The sequence below is a fragment of the Aotus nancymaae genome, unplaced genomic scaffold (genome assembly GCF_030222135.1).
Source record: "Aotus nancymaae isolate 86718 unplaced genomic scaffold, 86718_ANA_hifiasm-v0.15.2.pri h1tg000011l, whole genome shotgun sequence".
In the NCBI taxonomy this organism is placed as follows: Eukaryota; Metazoa; Chordata; class Mammalia; order Primates; family Aotidae; genus Aotus; species Aotus nancymaae.
In genome coordinates, this window is record NW_026988422.1 from 85,837,217 (window position 1) to 85,852,784 (window position 15,568).

The following is a 15,568-nucleotide window of genomic DNA, read 5'->3' on the forward strand; positions in this document are numbered from 1 at the left end:
CGGTTACAAAGTCCAATGGCCTGATCAATAAGCAACAATAGAGAATGTCTCACAGTTAAGCAGGTGCCGCAGGGGCTGATCGTGTCTTCGGTCTTTCAGTTACTTTAGATTTTCCAGGGATTCATCTAGAGTGTCCGTGCAGGTCACAGAGGTTAACATGGTGTCCATGGCACTGTCAGTCAGCCTAAAAGACCTTACATGGGCATGGTGGTGGGCGCCTGTCGTCCCAGCTACTCGGGAGGCTGAAGCAGGAGAATCGCTTGAACCCGGGAGGCAGAGGTTACAGTGAGCCAAGATCGAACCACTGCACTCCAGCCTGAGTGACAGACCAAGACTCCGTCTCAAAAAAAGAAAAAAAAAAAAAGAATTTAGCTGAATGTTATATTTCATTTCTAACTATTTCATCATTAAAGCTTTGAAGAGCATACAGGTGCATACCAAGTGCTAGGGAGGCGGAGTCACTGCCGCCTGTTTGATAAGGAAAAGCTGGAAGCTCCCTAGGTGACCATCAGAAGGGGTAAGGCTGACATGGTTGTGGAGAAGCGTTCTGTGACTTTGCTGCATAGCAGCGGACTCCTGCTCTCCTGCTGGGCTTGCTGAGTGCACTGGGTGTGAGCCTGGAGCCTAAGGACCATGTCCCTCCCATGCTGAGACGTGACAGTCTCCACGGCCACGCTGTCTCTGGGCCCTTGTAGGATCCCTGCATCCAGCCATGCCTGAGCACCAGGGCTTTCCATTAAATAAGTGAGTAAAATGGGGCTGGGCACAGTGGCTCACTCCTGTAATGCCAGCACTTTGGGAGGCTGAGGCGGGTGGATCGCCTGTGGTCAGGAGTTCGAGACCAGTCTGGCCAACATGGTAAAACCCTGTCTCTACTAAAAATACAAAAATTAGCTGGGCGTGGTGGCGTGTGCCTGGAGTCCTAACTACCTGGGCTTAGGCCCACTGAATATGGGTCTATTGTTTGAAAAAGTCCTGACTAATTAGGAGATTTTCCCGGGACAGTCTCTGTCATCCAGATACAATTCTAATAGCATTCCTTTCCACACTCCCCAGGTCCTGACTGGGAAGGTCAATCTCTTGGTCACCTTGTGCCTAATGCACTTGCAGCCTCAGGCAAGAAAAAAAGCCTGGGTTTCCTCATCTGTCAAGGAGAGGTAACAATGATTTCTCCTGAGTCCTTGAAGCCACACTTGGCACAAAGCTTGCACCGATAACGAAACTGCTAGGATTTTAAAAATATTTCATCATAGGCCAGGCATAGTGGCTCACACCTGTAACCCCAGCTACTCAGGAGGCTGAGGCAGGAGGATCACTTGAGCTAAGGAGTTCAACACCAGCCTGGGCAACAGAGTGAGACCCTGACTCTGAAAAAAGAAAAAAGTGGCACATGTTCAAATATCAGCTGTGTAATTAAGGACAAGCTTTTGTTGTTCTTGTTTTTCATTTTCAAAGAGAGATGAGCAGGTGGGGAGGTGTCTCACTATGTTGTCCCGGCTGAATTTGAACTCCAGGACTCAAGAGATCCTCACACAGGGATCCTCCAGCCTCAGTCTCCTTTGGTTTCATGAGTTTCTAGTAACCCCATTGGGGTTCTGGACTTGGTGAAAACTGATGAAAGCTGTGGTTCCTCCTCCCACTCACAAGATGGGGGGACTCAGACACAGGTAGGGATGGTGGACTGGGCTCAGCCACCCCTGGCCAGACAGTTGGCTTGTCAGCCAACACTACTGAGCAGACTCACTGATTAGTTTATTCAACAAACAGGCTCTTGGAACTTTTCTGCAGCCCAGAGCTGAGTAGGCAGGCGAGGCTTCCTGGAGGAGGCTACTTGAGATAAGGAATCACCTGCATCCCCCATCATTGGTCAAGCCCCGTGGGATCTGTGCAAAAATGCCCTGACCCCCTCCTCACTGCTCCATCACACCTCTCAGGCCCAGCTGCAGCTCCCTGCAGCCTGAGGGATCCTCCCCAAGCCAAAGGGGAGGGGACTTGGTGCAGCCCGGGATGAATCACGGTTGCAGGTAGCATCCCCAGGGCCACCTGGACCCTCTTTCCTTACTGCCCTTCCCGGCTGCCCGTGCCAGACTAAAACCCCTCCTCTGGGCTGGGTGAGGTGGCTCATGCTTGTAATCCTAGCACTTTGGGAGGCCAAGGTGGGCAGATCATCTCAGGTCAGGAGTTCAAGGCCAGCCTGGCCAACAAGGTGAAACCCTGTCTTTACTAAAAATACACAAATTAGTCAGGCATGGTGCCGTGTGCCTGTAATCCCAGCTCTTCGAGCGGCTGAGTCGGGAGAATCGCTTGAACCCGGGAGACAGAGGTTGCAGTGAGACGGAGATTGCACCTTCGCACTTCAGCCTGGGTGACAGAGCAAGACTCCGTCTCAAAATAATCATAAAAACTCCTTCTCTGCCTCTAGGCCAGAACCCCTTTCTGTGCCACTGGGAACCTTGCGTTCAGGCTGCCAGGCCCTGGCACCTGCTGTTCGCTCTGCCTGGGGTGCTCCTCTCAGGAGTCTGTGGCCTCATTTCAGCTGTCACCTGGCTAAAGGAGCTCCCCTGGGCTCTCTGGGCCCTGGGCGCTGGCCAGATGGAAGGTTCTTTGTCCACTCACAGGGTGGGGCCTGCCTGTCCCTGCTGGGAGGGCAGTCCTGTGGGTGCCCATAAATGCATATAACTAAGAAGAGGAAGAGTTAAGCAGGCAGAGGGTGGGGCCAGGGAGTGCTGGGGATGCGGTGAGTGCGGCCCGCCTGCTGCTCAGTGGCTGGGCAGGGCTGGGGCAGGAAGCGGTGATTCATCCCTGGCTGCCTAGGGTGCTTGGGACACTAGGGGGTGTGGGAGACCAGCGGTGGCCCATCCAGCTCCCGGCTCGTCCCGCTGGAGTCCTGGCAGGGAGTAGGACGCAGGGAGCAGGACGGGCAGGGAGAGGATCCCACACACCCGCCCCTTCCTCGCCCCTCCATGCACCCTCACGCTGGATTCGGCCGAGTGGTCTCGAGTGCATCCTGCCCCTGGGGGATGGGAAGCGTCCCGCGGGTTCGGGCTGGGGATGAGCGAGCCGCAGTCCTGTGGAGTTGGGGGCGCCTCCCTGCAGCGCCTCCTCCGGACGACGCCCCCCGCAGGGCCGCAGGGGCTGGGTCTCGGCAACCCCGCTTCGCCTGCGCCCCCGTCTTATTTTCCAGGACCACCTTCGGGGCTGTGCTAGATCAGTAGCTGCAGCTTGCAGAGAAGTGAGTCGGAAGGGGAAACTAAGACCGGAGGGCCGGCCCAGCTCGCAACGTGCGCGAGCGCGCCCCCCTTCCCACACGCCCCGCCTCGCCAGGTCCCGCCGTCCGCACGATCACTTTCCGGGCGCCAGGCGGGGAAGGGGCCGGGAGACCGAGCCCCGCAGCAGGGCTGGAGCATGGGTGGGGGGCGGGGCGCGGCTTATCTGCCCCAGGGTGGGAGAGAGTTTGCAGGACCGGGGGTGTCCCCTAGTGGGACCCTGCCGAGCGCCCTCTGGGAGAGGCGAGGCCCTGGCACGTGCCGGCGGGGTCCGGGCCTCAGTATCCCCATCCGCACAGGGAAGGCGGGCCGCGGCCTGGAGCCCGACCCCAGCGCCCAGCGCGGCCCGACACCGCCCCATGGCGGCCGCGGACGTCACTGCGACCCGCAGCCTCCCCGGTGCCTGGTGAGGGACCCCAGACTCCGGCGCCCCAGGCTGCGGGGCCGAGAACGTCCGAGCGCCCCGGCCCCGGCGGCGGGGTCCGTGGGCTGAGTGCCCACCCCGCTCGCCCCTCGCCCCGCGGCCTCGGCGGGCCCTCGCCCACCCGGGTCTCCACCTTCCCCCGGTGAAATGGCCACAGTCCCGCCACTCGCGCCACTGCCACTCGCCTGCCCCCGGCTGGGACGATCGGAGGTCCCCGCGGGGCGGGCGGGGCAGGTGGCTCGGCGGGCCCCTTCCGGGTTCCCCTCCCCCAGGCGGAGTCCGCGGACCGCGCTGGGCGCAGGGAGTGGGCTATGCGCGCCTCCGCTTCCCGGCCTTCCCAGCGGGCACGAGCGCCGCCCCCCGCCCCGTCGGGAGACGCCCCGAGGTCCCAGGCTCTACCTCCGCCCTCCCCCGGCCCGCGGCCCGCGCGTGACAGTGGCCCCGGGTCCGAGCCTGTGCACTGCCCCATCTCTCTCGGAGAGCGACCCCGGCGCTCCTGTCCCCTCCACCCAGCGCGGCCTGCCCGCGCGTCCCAACTGCCACTTCCCTCGCCTCCGCAGGCGCGTCTACCAGGCTCCTGTGTGTCTGCCTGGCTGCGGCTTCCACATCCCCCAGGCCCACTTCACAGGTGCAGACGCTGAGGCCGGAGCGGCTGGGGAGCTGGCTGCAGGGCAGCGTGCGGGCGGTGTGGGGAGGGACTCGGCCTGGCCTTCCATTGCAGCTCCCATCCCTGCTGCACCACCCCCAGGCCTGTCATCTGTCCCCACCCAGGAACCCCCAGGACATGGGTAGCAGAATCCACTGAGGGTCCAGTGCTGCCGAGACGGAGGTATCAGGATTCCCAGGAGCCACCCCTCACTCTGTCACCCTGTGTCCGTATGTCCAGCAGGGAGCTGAGGGCCTGGAGGGGTGCCGAGGCCCTGCCAGGAGATGCTAAAGTCATGCCCTTGCCTCAATGCCTGTGTGAAGGGAGCAGAGGGCTGGACTGGGAGGGGCTTTCTGGCCCCAGGCGGGCAGTGATTGGGTAAACTGCCCACCCTTCAAAAGTGATGGACAGGGAAGGGAAAGGAGGGCGGAGGGTGGAGAGGCTGCAGGTTATGCTAGTGACCCCTGAGAGACAAGGAGACCCCCACAGTGTATCAGTTCTCTTCTGCTGTGTAACAAACAACCCTGCCAGGGTGGCTTTAAACAGCAATGCTGTAGTATTGTTCATGGTTCTCCTGATTGACTGGGCGGCTCTTCTTCACGTCATGTCCACTGGGATCACGCTACAGCTGTAGGTATTTGGAGCCCCAATTGGAGTGAAATATCCAAGGGGTTTCACCCACACAGCTACAGTTGGTGCTGCTTGTCAGTGGGTCACTCAGCTGCCGCCAGCATGGGCTGCCACCCCGCTTTGGCGCTCTCCACGTGGCTAACTTGGTCTTCCTCACGGCATGGCAAGACAAGCCCCGATGTGCAAGAGCTCATGAAACCTCTGCTCCCATCATCCTTTTTTTTTTAAAAAAAAAAAAAAAAACAAAGAGAAAGAGACGGGGTTTCACCATGTTGGCCAGGCTGGTCTCGAACTCCTGACCTCAGGTGATCCGCCTGCCTTGGCCTCCCAAAGTGCTGAGATTACAGGCATGAGCCACTGTGCCCGACCTGCCATCATCCTTTCTAATACCTCGTTCACCAAAACAAGCCCAGCGTCCACGTGGAATGAGACTCACAAAGGCATGAATCCAGGAGGCCTGGTTTATTATTTCAGGCATCGCAGCTTAGCACAGTGATGGGGAGGCAGTGGGGACAGATCACAGAGAGCAGATCTTCCAGGGCCAGAACACACAGGGAAGGCTCCCGGAGGAGGATGGGACTGGCTAAAGAGGCTGGGAACTCTGTTCCTTCTCCCCGAAGCTCCAAATCCTCCGGGCCCTGGGGAGGTTGGAGGATCACCAATCACTAAGTCAAGATACAAACGCTCAAGGCTCAAACTCCTGAACTCAAGGCAGTTCAGGAGTTTGAGACCAGCCTGGGAAATACAGTGAGACCTCATCTCTACACAAAATAAAAATAAAAAAAATTAGGCCGGGCACGGGTATAATCCTAGCACTTTGGGAGGCCAAGGTGGGCGGATCACCTGAGGTCAGGAGTTCAAGACCAGCCTGACCAACATGGAGAAACCCTGACTCTACTAAAAATACAAAATTAGCTGGGCGTGGTGGCGCATGCCTGTAATCCCAGCTACTCAGGAGGCTGAGGCAGGAGAATTGCTTGAACCTGGGAGGCGGAGGTTGCAGGAGATCGTGACATTGCACTCCAGCCTGGGCAACAAGAGCGAAACTCTGCCTCAAAAAAGAAAAAGAAAAAGAAAAAAAAATTTAGCCAGGCATGTCTGGGCATAGTGGCTCATGCCTGTAATCCAGCACTTTGGGAGGCTGAGACAGGCGGATCACCTGAGGTCCGGAGTTCAAGGCCAGCCTGGCCAACATGGTGAAATCCCATCTCTACTAAAAATACAAATATTAGCTGGGCATGATGGTGGGTGTCTATAATCTCAGCTACTGGGGAGGCTGAGGCAGGAGAATCGCTTGAACCTGGGAGGCAGAGGTTGCAGTAAGCCAAGATCACACCATTGCACTCCAGCCTGGGCGACAAGAGTTGAAACTCCCATCTCAACAACAACAACAAATTAGCAGGGCATGATGGCGCCCGCCTGTGTCCCAGATACTCAGGAGGCTGAGGTGGGAGGATCACCTGAGCCTGGGAGGTCAAGGTTGCAGTGAGCCATGATCGTGCAAGGCCCTGTCTGACAGAAAAAAAGGGGAAAATCCAACCATACAGACTGTTGACAAGAACGTGGAGGCATGGCACCCGCCACCATGGGAATGCAAAATGATGCAAGACTTTGGAGAGGTTTGGCTGTTTCCTAAATTCATTGTAGGAACCAGCAATTCCACTCGTAGGTATGTGCCCAGTAAATGGAAACAATATTCTTTTTTTTCCTTAGGGACAGGATCTGACTCTGTCACCCAGGTGAGGGTCCAGTTGCATGATCACAGCCCACCGCAGCCTCAACCTACAAGGCTCAAGCCATCCTCCCACCTCAGCCTCTCAAGTAGTTGGGGCTACAGGAAGCAAATGACCACCAGTTGATTTTTTAATTACTTGGTGTTTTTGTAGAGTCAGGGTCTCACTTTGTTGCCCAGGCTGGTCTCGAACTAGGTTCAAGCAATCTTCCTGCCTCAGCCTCCCAAAATACTGGGATTACAACCATGAGCCCCTATGCCTGGCCTGAAAATATCTCTAACACAAAGATTTGTGGGTTGGTTTGTTTTTTGTGGTTTTTTTCTTTGAGAGGGAGGTTCACTCTTGTTACCCAGGCTGGAGTGCAGTGGCACGATCTCACCACAATCTCTGCCTCCTGGGTTCAAGCGATTCTCCTGCCTCAGTCTCCCAAGTAGCTGGGATTACAGGCGTGCTCCACCACGCCCGACTAATTTTGTATTTTTAGTAGAGATGGGGTTTCTCCATGTTGGTCAGGCTGGTCTCGACTCCCAGCCTCAGGTTATCCACCGGCCTCGGCCTCCCAAAGTGCTGGGATTACAGGCATGAGCCACCTCACCCGGCCCTCACAAAGATTTGTATGTGAACATTCTGTGAGATAAAGCAGCATGCGTAGAAAGCCATGTGTGCTTATCCCTGTTTGCAGCATAATTTTTTTTTCCTCAAGACGGGGTCTCACTCTGTCGCCCAGGCTGGAGTGCAGTGGCGCAATCTCGGCTCACTGCAACCTCCGCTTCCCAGGTTTGAGTGATTCTCCTGCCTCAGCCTCCTGAGTAGCTGGGATTACAGGCTCAAGACGCCACACCTGGCTAATTTTTGTATTTTTAGTAGAGAAGGGTTTCAACATGTTGGTCAGGCTGGTCTTGAACTCCTGACCTTTTGATCCACCTGCCTTGGCATCCCAAGGTGCTGGGATTACAGGCGTGAGCCACCGTGCCCAGCCATCAAACTCATTCTTTAAAAGCTTGCATTTTAGGGCCAGGTGCAGTGGCTCACGCCTGTAATCCCAGCACTTTAGGTGGCCAAGGCAGGCAGATCACAAGGTCAAGAGATCAAGCACATCCTGGCCAACATGATGAAACTTCATCTCTGCTAAAAACACAAAAATTAGCCAGGCATGGTGGCGGGTGCCTGTAATCCTAGCTACTTGGGAGGCTAAGGCAGGAGAATCGCTTGAACCCGGGAGGCAGAGGTTGCAGTGAGCCGAGATGGCCATCTCCACTAGACCAGCCAGAGCAACATGGCAAAACCTCATCTCTACAAAAATTTTAAAAATTAGCCAAGCATGCCGGGCACGGTGGCTCACACCTGTAATCCCAGCACTTTGGGAGACCAAGGTGGGTGGATCACCTGAGGTCAGGAGTTCAAGACCAGCCTGACCCAACATGGTGAAACCCTCTACTAAAAATATAAAAATTCGCCAGGTGAGGTGGCACATGCCTGTAATCCCAGCTAGTCCGGAGACTGAGACAGGAGAATCGCTTGAACCCAGCAGGCAGAGGTTGTGGTGAGCTGAGATTGAGCCATTGCACTCCAGCCTGGGTAACAAGAGCGAAACTCCGCCTCAAAAAAAAAAAAAAAATTAGCCAAACATAGTGGCACCTGCCTGTGGTCCCAGCTACTCAGAAGGCTGAGGTGAGAGGACTGCTTGAGCCTAGGAGTTTGAGGCTGCAGTGAGCTATGATCATACCACTGCACTCCAGCCTGGGTGACAGAGGGAGACTCTGTCTCAAAAACAGAAAAAAAAGCTGGGCTCAGTGATTCACACCTGTAATCCCACCACTTTGGGAGGCCAAGGGGGCAGATCACCTGTGGTCAGGAGTTTGAGACCAACCTGACCAACATTGCAAAACCCCATCTCTACTAAAAATACAAAAATTAGTCTGGCATGGTGGTGCATACCTGTGGTCCCAGCTACTCAGGAGGCCGAGGCAGGAGAATCGCTTGAACCCAGGAGGCAGAGGTTGCTGCAAACCGAGATGGTGCCACTGCACTCTACCCTAGGTGACGGAAGGAGACCCCATACCCCCTCAAAAAAGAAAAGTAAAAAAAAAAAAAAATGGTTGGGAGAAGTGGCTCATGTAATCCTAGCACCTTGGGAGGCCAAGGCGGGCGGATCACCTGAGGTCAGGAATTCAAGAGCAGCCTGGCCAACATAGCAAAACCCCATCCCTACTAAAAAATACAAAAAGGTAGGCCAGGCGCAGTGGCTCACGCCTATAATCTTGGCACTTTGGGAGGCCGAGGTGGGCCGATCACAAGGTCAGGAGTGCCAGACCAGCCTGGGCAACGTGGTGAAACCTCTTCTCTACTAAAAATACAAAAATTAGGCCGAGCGCGGTGGCTCATACCTGTAATCTCGGCACTTTGGGAGGCTGAGGTGGGCAAATCATGAGGTCAGGAGTTCGAGACCAGCCTGGGCAACGTGGTGAAACCTCTTCTCTACTAAAAATACAAAAATTAGCCTGGTGTGGTGGCGCGCATCTGTAATTCCAGCTACTTTGGAGGCTGAGGCAGGAGAATTGCTTGAACCTGGGAGGTGGAGGCTGAGGCAGGAGAATTGCTTGAACCTGGGAGGTGGAGGCTGAGGCAGGAGAATTGCTTGAACCTGGGAGGTGGAGGCTGAGGCAGGAGAATTGCTTGAACCTGGGAGGTGGAGGCTGCAGTGAGCCAAGATGGCGCTACTGCACTCCAGCCTGAGTGACGGAGCGAGACTCCATCTCCGGGGGGTAAAAAAACAAAAAAACAAAAGAAACTAAATACAAAAATTAGCTGGTGTGGCGGTGGGCGAGAGAGCAAAACGTCTCAACAACAAACAAACAGAGAAGGAAAAGAGAAAGCAAAAGGCTCAGAGGCTGGGTTAATTGAGGTGGGCTGTGGCTCAGCGGAGACAGGCAGCAGTGGACGCAGCCCTGAACCTTCCCAGTTTCAGCCCCCAAACCTTGAGGCCTCCGTGGGGCCCCGGGGCCCTGGGGTGCTGCCTCGTGTTTCTTAGGTTGGAAACCCCACACGGTTAGGTGAGCCTGGATGTGTGGCGCCTTCTGAGTTGTTTACAGAAAACTCTGTGAGGAAACGAGGCCTGTTTTCAATGATAAATGCCCCAAATCACAAGTAGTTCAACCCCCCCCCCCCCCCCCGCCAGTCTGCATTCTCCCAAACTGGGGAAATCTGCTTATTTCCAGTAACAAGCTCCAGGCCCAGGGGAGGCCCGCCCAGCTGCGCAGGTTAAGCTGCAATTAGTGCAAAGCAATTAGGGACGCTGCCCGTTAGGGTGGGGCCTGGCCCACCTCACTGCTTTGGAAGGGAAAGCAGAGAAGCCGTCCCAGGCTGGGAGCAGACCCCTCTCCCCGGCCTGGCAGGGACACGGTGCCACTGACTTCAGCCTGGAACCAAAGGGTGGCGTACACGCAGCCCTGTGCCCAGAGATTCGCTGAGAGTCGCGCAGGAGGGCCCAGGGTCCAAACAGGACACCCAGGATTGAGGTGAGGTTAGGAAACGCGCAGGAGCAGAGGTCCTCGTTTTCAGGGCTCCCTGAGTGATGAAAGGGGGCTGGGAGAGAGCAGCGTTGGGGGGTTCCTGGGTCCCCGTACCCCACCCGCACTAACCACCTCCCCCAGCCCCAGATAGAAGGGGAGCTGGCCAGGTTCTGGGGGGGTCAGCCCCAGGCAGGACGCTCCCCCACACCCTTCCCTTGATTACTCTCAGGTGTGGGGTGCAGCGTGGAGTCAGCCGTCTGAAGACCCTGACCCCCCTTTTGGATATTTAATTTTTAGTAGAGATAGAGGTCTCACTGTGTTGCCCAGCCTAGTCTCAAACTCCCGATCTCAGGGGATGCTCACCCTCGGCCTCCCAGTGTTCTGAGATTATGGGTGTGAGCCTCTGCGCCTGCCTTGAACCTCGCCCTGCTGCCTGAGCTCCTCCCCGCCCCCGCCCGGACCACCAGGGGGCGCTATGAAGCCTGCGGCTGTCCAGGCTTCTCCTTGGACCCGCCGGGAGTCCCTGCAGGAGTTGGGAGCCCCGCCAGCCACAGCTCCTTCCACTACCCTCCGCTGATTGGACCAGGCATGGGCATCTGACTGAGGGGAGCCCCTCCATAGGCTGCCCCAGTGACCTATCAGGGCTGGCCTGGTGAGAACCCAGCCAATCAGATGCTTTCCTGGGACCCGGAGCCAAAGCTGCCCCAGGGGGTGTGGTGGCCGCGGGCAGCCGGGCGAGCGGGGAGACCGGAGGAGCAGGTCCGAGGAGGGGATCCCGGAGAGGGAGACGCGGGGCGAGAGGCCGGGCTCCGCCTCGGCTTGACCCGGCTTAGACTTTCCAGAGCGAAGTCATTCCCGCTGGCTCCAGGCCGCTGTCACCCCGGCGTGGCTGACCTGAAAGCGCTGGGTCGCTGCAGCCGCACCCTGAGCGTTCATCTCCCGCCTGCGATGTTTGCGCTAACGGGTTAAACCAAATTCAACACCATCAACACAGTGTTCCGCCATCTGCCACCCACTTTCTCAGTAGCCGCATTCGCACCAGCCGAAAGCTGGGAGCAGCCCACGGGCCCACGCGCGGGTGAAGCGCTGAGAACGGTCTGTGCGGACCGTGGAGGGCTCTTGGACCGCAGAGACGAGGAATTCCGCATTGCCGCAACCTGGATGAAAGGCGAACCCCGACACGATGCGGGGCGCGACCTGCCAGTCGCGGAAACGCAGACACCGTGGGATCCCGCTCAGCCTGTCCAGAGCAGTCACATTCAGAGACAGGAAGTAGCGTGGTGGCTGCCAGGGGCTGGGAGGAGCGGAGAATGGGGAATCACTGTTTCAGCTCGGAAAGATTGAATTGTACATTTTGATTCCCTCCTTCCCTCCCTCCTCTTCTTCCTTCGCTTCCTTCCCCTCCCTCCCTTCTTTCTTTCTCTTTCTTTCTTTTTTCTTCTCTTTTTCTTTCTTTCTTTCTCTCTTTTTTCTTTCTCTCTCATTCATTCCCTCCCTTCCTTCCTTCTTTCTTTTTCTCTCTTTCCCTTCCTTCCTTCTTTCCCCTGACCATGGCAAGGACATGAACTGTACACTTAAACATGGTTCAAATGGTGAATGTTATGTGCATTTTACCACAATGTTTTTAAAAAGATTCTTCTGGCCGGTATGGTGGCTCACACCTCTAATCCCAGCACTTTGGGAGGCCAAGGCAGACGAATCACAAGGTCAGGAGTTCAAGACCAGCCTGGCCAACATGGTAAAACCCCTTCTCTACTAAAAATAAAAAAAGTTAGCTGGGTGTAGTGGCGCGCACCTGTAATCCCAGCTACTCTGGAGGCTGAGGCAGGAGAATCGCTTGAACCCAGGAGGCAGAGGTTGCAGTGAGCCAAGATCATGTCACTGTACTCCAGCCTGGGTGACAGAGTGAGACTCAGTCTAAAAGAAAAAGTTCTGTGCACCCCAGAACTCATCTTGTATGGGGATCCACGAAGCACCCAGCCCAGCCTCTGCACGGCATGACCAGGAACATTGGCCACCTGGGCGGGCTCACCATGGACGCAGCTAGTGCAAGAGTACCAAGCCAGGATGGTGCTACCCAGCCAGAGCCAGAGACCGAGGGGCAAAATTGGGGTGCTTTCCTCATCTGCGAGGAAACCTCCTCACAGCCCTCTTTCAGGTTCTTTTCTTTTTTCTTTGTTTGTTTCTTTTTTTTTTTTTTTTTGAGACAGTCTTGCTCTGTCACCCAGGCTGCAATGCGTGGTCTCAGTTCACTGCAACCTCTGCCTCCCAGGTTCAAGTGATTCTCCTGTCTCAGCCTCTGAAGTAGCTGGGATTACAGGTGCCAGCCACCATGCCTGGCCGATTTTTGTATTTGTAGTAGAGACGGGGTTTCACCATGTTGGTCAGGCTGGTCTCAAACTCCTGACCTTGTGATTCACCTGCCTCTGCCTCCCAAAGTGCTGGGATTACAGGCATAAGCCACCATGCCCAGCCTCTTTTTTTTTTGGAGACAGAGTCACACTTTTTTTTTTTTTTTTTTTGAGACAGTCTCACTGTGTCGCCCAGCCTGGAGTATAGTGGCACCATCTCAGCTGACCGCAGCCTCTGCCTCCCGGGTTCAAGTAATTCTCCTGCCCAGCCTCTCAAGTAGCTGGGACTACAGGTGCCCACCACCATGCCTGGCTAATTTTTGTATTTTTAGTAGAGATGGGGATTCACCATGTTGGTCAGGCTGGTCTCGAACTCCTGACCTCAGATGATCCGCCACCTCGGCTTCCCACAGTGCTAGGATTACAGACGTGAGCCACTGCACCCAGCCCCTCTTTAGGGTTTTCAGGGGCCCTGTCTTCCAGGGAAGAAAATGCCATCTTGACCCCACCCCCACCCCCACTTCCATATACACGTTGGCCTCAGTGCAGAGTAAAAGCAGAGAGAAAATGGAGACTTAGAAGTTGGAGTGAGAAGCCCAAGGTCAGGCGGCTACAAGCCCAGGGTCAGGCGGCTACAAGCCCAGGGTCAGGCGGCGAGTGGCAGCAGCCACAGCCAGAAGCCAGCCATTCCAGTGGCAAAACCCTTGCTCTCCCTAACGCTCTGCTTCTCAGTTGGAAGACGAAAGCCTGGGGCGTGCAGGCTGGGTGAGGAGAAGCCACAGGACAAACGCAGAGCAGCCTCCGGAGCACCAGGCTTCCGTGACCATTCAGAGTGGGAAGTGCAGAATTGAGCAAATGTCTGAAACCTAACTTTTGTGTCCACAAGCATTCCCATATTGCAGAGGTAGAGCATAACACTCACGTGGATTGTTTCGTTTAAGACAGAGTTTCACTCTTGTCGCCCAGGCTGGAGTGCAATGGTGTGACCTCTGCTCACTGCAACCTCCACCTCCTGCATTCAATCAGTTTTCCTGCCTCAGCCTCCCAAGTAGCCATGATTATAGGCACATGTCACCACACCCAGATAATGTTGGTATTTTTAGTAGAGACAGGGTTTAACCATATTGGCCAGGCTGGTCTTGAATTCTTGACCTCAAGTGATCTACCCATCTCTGCCTCCCGAACTGCTGGGATTACAGGCATGAGCCACTGCCCCAGGCCTCACGTGGATTTTTGATGAACCAAGGTCCATCTGTGCTAGCAGCAGGGCTCCATTATCCTGGTCAGTGAGCCTCCACAATTAAGGAAACAGTGGTGGAAAAGTCGGTAAGCTTGCGTTCCACCAGCCACCAGTGGAGAAAGCCCCATCCACCGTGACATGCTTCAGGATGACTCGCTGAATAGAAGGATATGCCTCAGCATCGAGGGTGTAGCTTGTGGGCACCTCCCAGTCCACCAGGTTGGCCACACGCATGCCAGCCCCTCACCCTAGAGTGATTTCAGAGTGGCTCATCTCTTAACTCTGAGTCACAGAGCAGTGGGGAGGGGCAGGGCCAGGCGTGGCATGGCCGCTCAAGGCACAGAGGGGAGGGTGGAGTGTGTTGCCTTCATTTGCTTTATTGATGAGGGAGGAGCGTGAGGGACCTGGCAGGGGGCTGTGGCTCTGGGCCCTCCTGCTCCCCTGGGCTTGAACCCACTCCAGCTGCCCAGGCATTGCCAGGCAGTGTCCTGGGGAAACGTGGGATCTGCTGCTTCCCACGCCTGCCCTGTGGGATGGGGAGGGCTTGGGGAAGGCGTTGCTTATGCCCTGAGTCCTGGGAACTAAGGACGCCCAAGGGTGACAGAGCGGCCCTGCCTGGCCCCGGGCCCAGGGGTAATGGCTGTTGGTGGCTCCCAGGCTGAGTCGCTGTAGCCTTCCCATTACTCTCTGTCTGACACTAGAGACTGGGTCCTGCCACCCTGGGGCAAGAAGGTGCTTTCGAGATGCTGGCTGGACGTGGTGGCTCAGCCCCGGAATCCCAGCACTTTGGGAGGCTGAGGTGGGCAGATCACTTGAGGCCAGGAGTTTGAGATCAGCCTGGCCAACATGGAGAAACCTCATCTCTTACTAAAAATACAAAAATTAGCTGGACGTGGTGGCACACAGCTGCTTGGGAGGCTGAGGCAGGAGAATCACTTGAACCTGGGAGGTGGAAGATGCAGTGAGCCGAGATCATGCCATTGCACTCCAGTCTGGGAGACAGAGCAAGACTCCATCTCAAAAAGAGAGAGAGAATGTAGCCCTAGGAGAGGTTTAGGGGACTGGGGACCTAGGAGGGGAGGCCACATGGGTAGGGCTTCTGCCCCACTCACTTCAACTGGGACTTCTCAGTTCAGGAAGTGACTTTGTTGCTGCTGTTGAGCTTCTGAGTAAGACTTCCTGTGGGAAGGGGTTTAGCAGTTGGGTGCAGTGGCTGAAGCCTATAATCCTACCACTTTGAGAGGCCGAGGCAGGAGGATCGCTTGAACCCAGGAGTTCAAGACCAGTCTGGGCAACGTGGTGAAACTGTCTCTAAAAAAAAAAAAAAAAAAAATAGCTGGGCATGGTGGTGTGTACCTATAGTCCCAGCTACTCAGGAGGCTGAGGTGGGAGGATCACTTGAGTTTGGGAGGTGAAGTCTGCAGTGAGCTGTGATCACACTAGTGCACTCCAGCCTGGACAATGGAGCAAGTCCCTGTCTCAAAAAATATATAATAAAAATAGAGAAATCATTTAGGGTCCCTGCACCCTTCATAAAATGTCAAATCGTAAACCTCAGGGCCTGCTCTGAACCAAGACCTCTGTGTCCTCACTGTACCTCCTCAGAGCAGAAACTGTGGAAAAACAAGAGAAGTGTTGGACTCTGAGGCAGGTGGATCACGAGGTGAGGAGTTCAAGACCAGCCTGGGCAAGATGGTGAAACCCCGTCTCTACTAAAAATACAAAAATTATGCCAGGCACGGTGGCTCACGCTTTTAATCCCAGCA